Source organism: Canis lupus, chromosome 2, assembly GCF_011100685.1.
Source record: "Canis lupus familiaris isolate Mischka breed German Shepherd chromosome 2, alternate assembly UU_Cfam_GSD_1.0, whole genome shotgun sequence".
Taxonomy (NCBI): Eukaryota; Metazoa; Chordata; class Mammalia; order Carnivora; family Canidae; genus Canis; species Canis lupus.
The window spans coordinates 67,834,274-67,842,330 of record NC_049223.1 but is presented as its reverse complement, the minus strand read 5'-3'; the positions used below and the strand labels follow the sequence as shown (position 1 = coordinate 67,842,330).

The 8,057-nt window shown below is 44.3% G+C and overlaps 1 non-coding gene across 1 annotated transcript; it reads left to right on the top strand.

The window, feature by feature from the left end:
• Positions 1–1,526: 1,526 nt before the first annotated feature.
• LOC119870550 lies at positions 1,527–1,689 on the top strand. Its single transcript, XR_005356242.1, has one exon. It is a non-coding gene; the product is annotated as a U1 spliceosomal RNA (small nuclear RNA).
• The last annotated feature ends 6,368 nt before the right edge of the window (positions 1,690–8,057 follow it).

Here is an 8,057-nt window from a genome sequence, read left to right as displayed (position 1 = left end):
GTGATCTACAAACCCCTGAGCATCCCCAAGAGCTTTTCCAAGGCTCTGTGAAGTCAAAACTATTTTCATAATAATAGTAAGATCTTTTTTTTAAGTTGATTTATTTTTTTTAAAATTTATTTATGATAGTCACACACAGAAAGAGAGAGGCAGAAGGAGAAGCAGGCTCCATGCACCGGGAGCCCGACGTGGGATTCAATCCCGGATCTCCAGGATCACACCCTGGGCCAAAGGCAGGCGCCAAACCGCTGTGCCACCCAGGGATCCCATAATGGTAAGATCTTATTTTGTCTTTTGATGGTGGGAAAGTGATGGTGGGTAGTATAGCCGGCTCCTTAGAGTAAAGTGAAGCTCGGCTCCAGACTACATTTGAGGTCATTGTATTCCTCGTTGCCCTGTTTACACTGCAAAGGAAATAAATAAAGCAGTTTCACTTAAGACCGACTTGATAAGGGGCGCCTGGGTGGCTCAGTCAGTTAAGCGTCTGCCATCAGCTCAGGTCATGCCCAGGGTCATGGGGTTGAACCCTGCATCAGGCTCCTTGCTCAGCCAGGAGCCTGCTTCTCCCTCTCCCTCTGCTCCTCCCTCTGCTTGTGCTTGCTCTCTCTCAAATAAATAAAATCTGAAAAAAAAAAAAAGTTGAGGGCAGCCCGGGTGGCTCAGCGGTTTAGCACCGCCTTCAGCCCAGGGCGTGATCCTGGAGTCCCGGGACCGAGTCCCACGTTGGGCTCCCGGCATGGAGCCTGCTTCTCCCTCTGCCTGTGTCTCTGTGTCTCTCATGAATAAATAAATAAAATCTTAAAAAAAAAAGATTGACTTAATAAAACAGTAAAAATTATTAACTTTATTAAGTCTCTACCCTTGAGTATACTTCTTTTAAATATTTTGACAGAGTGAGAAAAATTCTGCTAGATACCTAAGTACCATGATTGTCTCAGGAAAAGTACTTGTATTGTTTGAGTTGCAAGCAGAACTAGCTGCTAGTTGCAAGTTCAACACCATTTCTACCTGAAAAAAGGATTGATAGACCATGATTATGCAAACATACATATATTTTTTGTTCTCTAAAATAAGTGAGCTGATCGATTCAGGGGGAAAATTGACAATATTTGCTGCTAATAATACAATTTCAGTTTTTGAGTGAAAATTCGCCTTTTGAAATATTTGTATCTACCACTATGGGCTTAATAGCTTCCCAATACTAAAAAAAAAAAAAAAAAAAAAAAATTAGCTTCCCAATACTTAAAGACCCTCTGATAAGATCAATGGTGACATTAATGAACATGATTTTTAAAATATTGTATAATAACATGTGTGACATTTGGAAGACCTGTATAGTATAGCTCAGTGAACCCTATGTTCCAAGTGTTACAAAATCACTCGTGGGTAAAAGATACATTCAAAATGCGAGATAGACCAATGAATTTTAATTAATGAAACATTGATTTCAGATTCCACACTGAAACTAAATTTTACAAAACTGTCATTTGTTAAGTTTTGGTGTAGTATCAAAGAGGAATATCCACATACTTATCTGGATGGGGATAACCATGATCATGAAGATGATTTTCCCAGGGCGAGGCCCATCCATGGCACTCTGGGTGTGCTACCCTTTTTGATTACTCCAAATGTAGGAGACTTGGCTGTGTAATTTATGGTGATAGGGAACTGTGTCCAGTCTCTTCCCTTATAAACAAAAGAGGAGGGAGCATCTGAGTGGCTAGGTGGTGAGTGTCTGCCTTTGGCTCAGGGTGTGATCTCAGGGTCCTGGGAACGAGTCCCATAATGGGCTCCCTAGAGGGAGCCTGCTTCTCCCTCTGCCTATGTCTCTGCCTCTCTATCTCTCATGAATAAATAAATAAAATCTTTTTTTTTTAAGAGGAATATCTATAGTTATCTGAAAAGTCTTTTAAAAATAATCCTTTTTCCACTTTTATATCTTTATGAGTTTGAATTTTATTCATATACTTCAACTAAAACAACATAGCTCAACAGATTGAATAAAGAAGCAAATATGGGAATCTAGCTGCCTTTTATTAAGCCAGATATTTAAAGAGACTTGCAAAACTATCAAACAATGTCATTCTTTCCACTGATATTTTTGATTTGAAAAATGTAGTTATTTTTCATTAAAAAGGGTGTTATTTTGGGATCCCTGGGTGGCACAGCGGTTTGGCGCCTGCCTTTGGCCCAGGGCGCGATCCTGGAGACCTGGGATCGAATCCCACGTCGGGCTCCCGGTGTATGGAGCCTGCTTCTCCCTCTGCCTATGTCTCTGCCTCTCTCTCTCTGTGACTATCATAAATAAATAAAAATTAAAAAAAAAATAAAGCAGGGTTAGTTTAAAAAAAAAAAGGGTGTTATTTTTAAAAAAGGGTGTTATTTATGTTAGGATTAGTGAGTTTATTGTTTTTATTTTTTAAAATATTTTATTTATTTATTTGACACAGAGGGAGACAGAGAGTGAGAGATGGTCAGAGAGAGAGCATAAGCAGGCAGAGCAGCAGGTAGAGGGAGAGGGAAAAGCAGACTCCCCACTAGGCAGGGAGCCCAACACGGGTTTTATCCCAGGACCTGAGATCATGACCTGAGCCAAATGCAGATGCTTAATGACTCAGCCACCCAGGCACCCCTATTATTGTTATTTTTAAATAAATAAATGTATTTTTTAACTCTTAATTTTACTTTATTTATGTATGTATGTTGTTAAAGATTTTATTTATTTATTCATGAGACACACACACACAGAGGCAGAGACACAGGCTGAGGGAGAAGCAGGCTCCATGTAGGGAGCCTGATGCGGGACTCGATCCCAGGTCTCCAGGATCAGGCCCTGGGCCAAAGGCGGCGCTAAACCGCTGAGCCACCCGGGCTGCCGTAAACTCTTAATTTTAATTTAAATATGGCAAATATCAGGGGGATCCCTGGGTGGCTCAGCAGTTTAGCGCTTGCCTTTGGCCCAGGGCGTGATCCTGGAGACCTGGGATCGAGTCCCACATCAGGCTCCTGGCATGGAGCCTGCTTCTCCCTCCTCCTGTGTCTCTGCCTCTCTCCCTCTCTATGTCTATCATAAATAAATAAATCTTAAAAAAAAAATAAATAAATATGGCAAATATCAGTAATTTACCCCATATAAACAAAAGCTCTTTCAGGCCTTCAATTTTTCAGAATATAAAGGGATCTTGAGGCCAAAAAGTTTGGAAATTACTACTATAGATAAACAATGAAGTTAATCAGCCCCATACGTAGTACTTTAGTGCACTGGTAAAGGTTACACCAGATAATTATAAATAAACATGCCTATTTGGAAGAGGAGAGGAGACAAAACAGCACCCAATGGCCTGTGGTGTGTGTTGTACCCAACGAGGTCGAGAATAGGAAGGATTCCTTGCCTTGGTAGAGTGAAGCCAGGCTGTCTACTTTCCCATGTTGGTGGGTCTCCCCTATTTGTTGTTACTGTGTGGCCACATAACCCCCACATAGGGGGATTTTTTATTTTTATTTTTATTTATTTATTTATTTATTTCATAGGGGGATTTTGAAGATGTCCCTTAGTGTTGGTGGAACCAAAACATGGCCTTGGGTGTTGATCAATTGCAGGCTTCCTTGTGCTAGGATTTGGGTTTCTCTGGCAAAACCACTCCCTTAGAAGAGAAGTTTCTGACCACTCCTATTTGGATAACTCTACGAGTTAAGAACCAAGGGGCAGCCCGGGTGGCTCAGCGATTTAGCGCCGCTTTCAGCCCAGGGCCTGATCTTGGAGACCCAGGATCGAGTCCCACATCTGGCTCCCTGTGTGGAGCCTGCTTCTCCCTCTGCCTGTCTCTCTCTCTCTCTCTCTCTCTCTCTCATGAATAAATAAATAAACATCTTAAAAAAAAAAAAGAACCAAGTCAGAAGAATTGTGAATTATGGTCTCTGAATCTAGACCAGAGGAGTCTGTCAGCAACTGGACCTCCAGTCCCTTGGCCCATCATCACCTCTGCCTTGGAGCAACCCTGACCACTAGGCTGCATCCCAGTGGAAGGTTCTTTACATAGGGTAACCATTCTATTAGTGGGGACAGGCAGGAAGGGCTTGGGTGGGGCTGTGTTTCCTGCCTTCCTGCCTTTGTTCTACTCACTTTAGCTTTGGCTTTTTCGATCCTGCAAGGCGTGTGACCTGCAAAGCACGCGATGGTCAGACTGTGCTGGTTACAGGCAGGCTGTCTTGGCAAAGCTGTAGGCACGCAAGATTGGGGGCCAGGCTGCCTGGATGCAAGTTATAGCTCTCGCTTGTGTAGCTTCGTGACCTTGGGCAAATTGTTCTGTGCCTCAGCTCCCCTAATGTAAAATGGGGAATGACAGTGCTACCTATTTCTTCGTGTTATTGTGAAGATTCAGTGACTTCGTAAGTGTAAAGGTCTTAGACCCGGCACAGGATGGGTGCCGCAGAAATATGAGCTTTTATTATTCATTATTCTGTCTGCAAAATTTGTGTCTTTGACTGCAAACTAAAGGCTTGGGAAATTATTTTTTTTTTAAGATTTTATTTATTTATTCATGACAGACACACAGAGAGGGAGAGAGAGAGGCAGAGACACAGGCAGAGGGAGAAGCAGGCTCCATGCAGGGAGCCCGATGTGGGACTTGATCCCAGGTCTCCAGGATCCGCGCTAAACCGCTGAGCCACCCGGGCTGCCCAGGCTTGGGAAATTAGCCAACACATACAACCTCCTGACAGATTCCTACTGAGTCCCGGAGCTCCCACCTGTGTTAGGTACCTGGTCTCAGGAGCTGCGCTGCAGGGCATGCTGCCCTCCCTGCCTAGGATGAGGAAAACCTCACTGCCTGTACCCTACCTCAACCCTGCCAGTCCTGTGGGCTAGGGATCATCACCAGCAACACCTCACTTCCATCAGTAACAGGTGACAGAGGCCTAACAGAAATGGCCATTGGATAAGGGGAAATAATTTGTTGAATTATGGTACGTGAACGTTCAGGGGCTTCATGCATGGTTAGATCCTGGCCCTAAAACAATGTCATCTGATATCTTCACATGGTGACCCTGTCTCTTGCCTTCCATTTCTCAGTTCTGCCTTGCTCTGCATGGTTTCAGTATCAGGAAGTCTGTCCCCATAGTGGAAGATCCACACTTCCATCTTCCCAGCTGAGGAGCCTCAGGAGAAAGCAGCCTCCACTCCTCTGAAATTCCAGCAAAGTTTGGGGATGCCTTGAATTTCTCCAGCTCTGGCTGTGTTTTTTAGTCTTGTAATAGCCCCAAGTGATATCACATGTGGCTTCAAAGGACTGGGACCACACAGCCAGGGAAGGGAGGAGGACTGGCATTTATTTATCAGCCATCCATTCTGTCTGTAAGCATTATAATCTTCTCAGAGTGAAGATTAGCCCCTTTGGGAAGGACACTAAATATCCTGGTCTTCATGTCCCTCCAAGCTGAGAGAGGAAGGGCCTGGTCCCCTTCTTGTGTCCACAGCTAACCCCTCTGCCTGCGCCTGATTTCGTCTCTCTGACGTCCAGACGCAGAGCACTATGAAATGGCTTCCTCTCTTTTTCTATTTTCTCCTGAGTCTCCAACCTTTCATGAGCCTCTCCTACTAAAAAAAAAAAAAAAAAAAAAAAAAAAAAAAAAAAAAAATCTGGGCAGCCCTGGGCAGCCCTGGTGGCCCAGCGGTTTAGTGCCACCTTCAACCCAGGGCTCAATCCTGGAAACCAGTGATCAAGTCCCACATAGGGCTCCCTGCATGGAGCCTGCTTCTCCCTCTGCCTGTGTCTCTGACTCTCTCTCTCTCTGTGTCTCTCATGAATAAATAAATAAAATCTTAAAAAACAACCAAATCTCCTTTTCTTAAGAGAGAATTGTCTACCATCTCTACCTCCTCCCCATCCACTCACACCTCAACTAAATGAAATCCGTTCCAATTCTCAGCCAGCTTGACCTATCCCACATGTCAGTGAACCATGCTTTCCTTCTTGGACTTCTTACCCCACTTGGCCTCCAGTATTCTGTTCCTTCCTGGCTCCCCTTTCCCTCCCTTTCTGTTGCTCCTTTTGCTGCTCTCATTAGTGAAAGGTTTATGAGAAGAGAAAGCCAGTCCTCCTCTCATTCACATCTGGTGCCATTTTTTCCCTTGATGATTTCCCATCTGCACGGCCTGGGTCTGTCTCCGGGTGTCAGCTCCTATGGTCAAGCACAGAGTCTGGGCAGAGCTCCTGTCCATGTATAGTGAGCAACGAATGAATTTCCTCAAAGGCAGGGGCTTCAGGAATGGCCAAGCGGTATGTGCGTCTAGAACTCTATCCCAAGCCAGTGGCAAAGGCAGAGCCACAGGAGTAAAGTGAAGCAGCATCTCCAGTGCAGGCTAAGAGGAGGGACAGTTATCCTGCCCTTGCTGGATCCCTCTAATGACAGTTCAGGCCTCAGAATTCAACCCCTCAGAGCCAATAGCCTCCTCTAGTCTCCCCACACTCAGGAAGCCCCCACTTTCATGTTGCATGTGACCCAGTCTTGTCAGAGTGGAAAGAGCATAAGGTCTGCAATTCCAGATCTGGGGTTATGGGCTGCTTTTTTTTTTTTTAATCTGTCTGTGATCCCCAGAAAACGAGTGGCCATGTCTGGGTATATTCACGAGCTTCTTCAGGTGGGCAAGGAAGAGCCGCGCTCAGGTGACTTTCAGTAATGGGAGTGAGTGGAAAGGACAGAGATGAAGTAAGGTTGGCAGGGGAAGCTGTGTCAGCAGCCCACCTAAATCCCTGGAGAACAGGAACAGTGATGTGGTGATGTGTTCTATCAGGTTCTATCTTCTAGCACTTATGTCTCCATACCAGGCATCTCACACAGGCGATTGGCCTCTATCACATCTAGGTTGTTCACAGCGGCATTTGGCTTGGGCCCAAAGCCTGTGTCCAATCAGCCACAGGAAGGTTGGAAGGGCTGGCCTCATTGGATTTACGTGACCTAGATCACAGATTTCATGAAGCAAGAAGATCAGCTCAGGTCCACTGGCCTTGGGAGAAGGCTGAGGGAACTGTGGGCCCTTGGCTTCATGGGTTGTGTGTCTTGTCTTCCTCATTGCATCTCATTTTCCTTTTCCATTTGACAAATGAAAAGGTTGGACCAGTTGATCTTCAGAGGTGCTTCCAAATCTAGACTTTCCAGTAATTTATTATTACAATGTAATCATACATCAGCTCTAGCAAAATGGTATGTCCTATTCCTGCTGGAAGGTTTCAAGCTGTCTTATTTATCAGTCAGGGGTCAGTTGCAGGAAACAAAATTGCTCTAATTATTTTAAGCAGCAAAGGACTTCATGCAGAGAATCCAATGTTAAGAGAAACAGATGGAAGGGCTGGAGTGCATTCTGGACAAACCTCCAGGCATGACTCCTAGAACAAGACCCCAGAATAGCTGCTAACTCTGGCACAACATGAAGGTGATGAGTCAGGAGGCCACTACTAGAATTCTGGCATTGAAGAACGTACCAAGTGAAAAGACAACCCACAGAATGGAGGAAAGAACTTGGGAATCAGATGTTTGTTAAGGGAATTTTATTTTTTAATTTTTAATTTTTAAAAGATTTTATTTATTCATGAAAGACACACAGAGAGAGGCAGAGACATAGGTAGACAGAGATTCAGGCTTCCCTGTGGGGAGCCTGATGTGGGACTCGATCCCAGGACCCTGGGATCATGATCTGAGCCGAAGGCAGAAGCTCAACCACTGAGCCACCCAGGTGCCCCTGTTAAGAGAATTTTAACTAGAATATATAAAGCAGTCTTTTGACTCAACAATACAAAAGGCAAATAACCCAGTTTAAAAATAAGCAAAGGATTTAAATAGGTATTTTTTCAAATAAGACTTACCAAGGTATAAGTGAAAAGATGCTCAATATATTAGTCATTAGAGAAATGCAAATTGTAACCACAGTGAGTTAACACTTCATGCCCACAAGGGTGGCTACCATGAAAATGACAGACAGTAACAAGGATTGGCAGGAATGTGGAGAAATTGGAACTCTCGTGTATTGCTGGTGGGTAAAATGGTATAGCCTCTGTGGA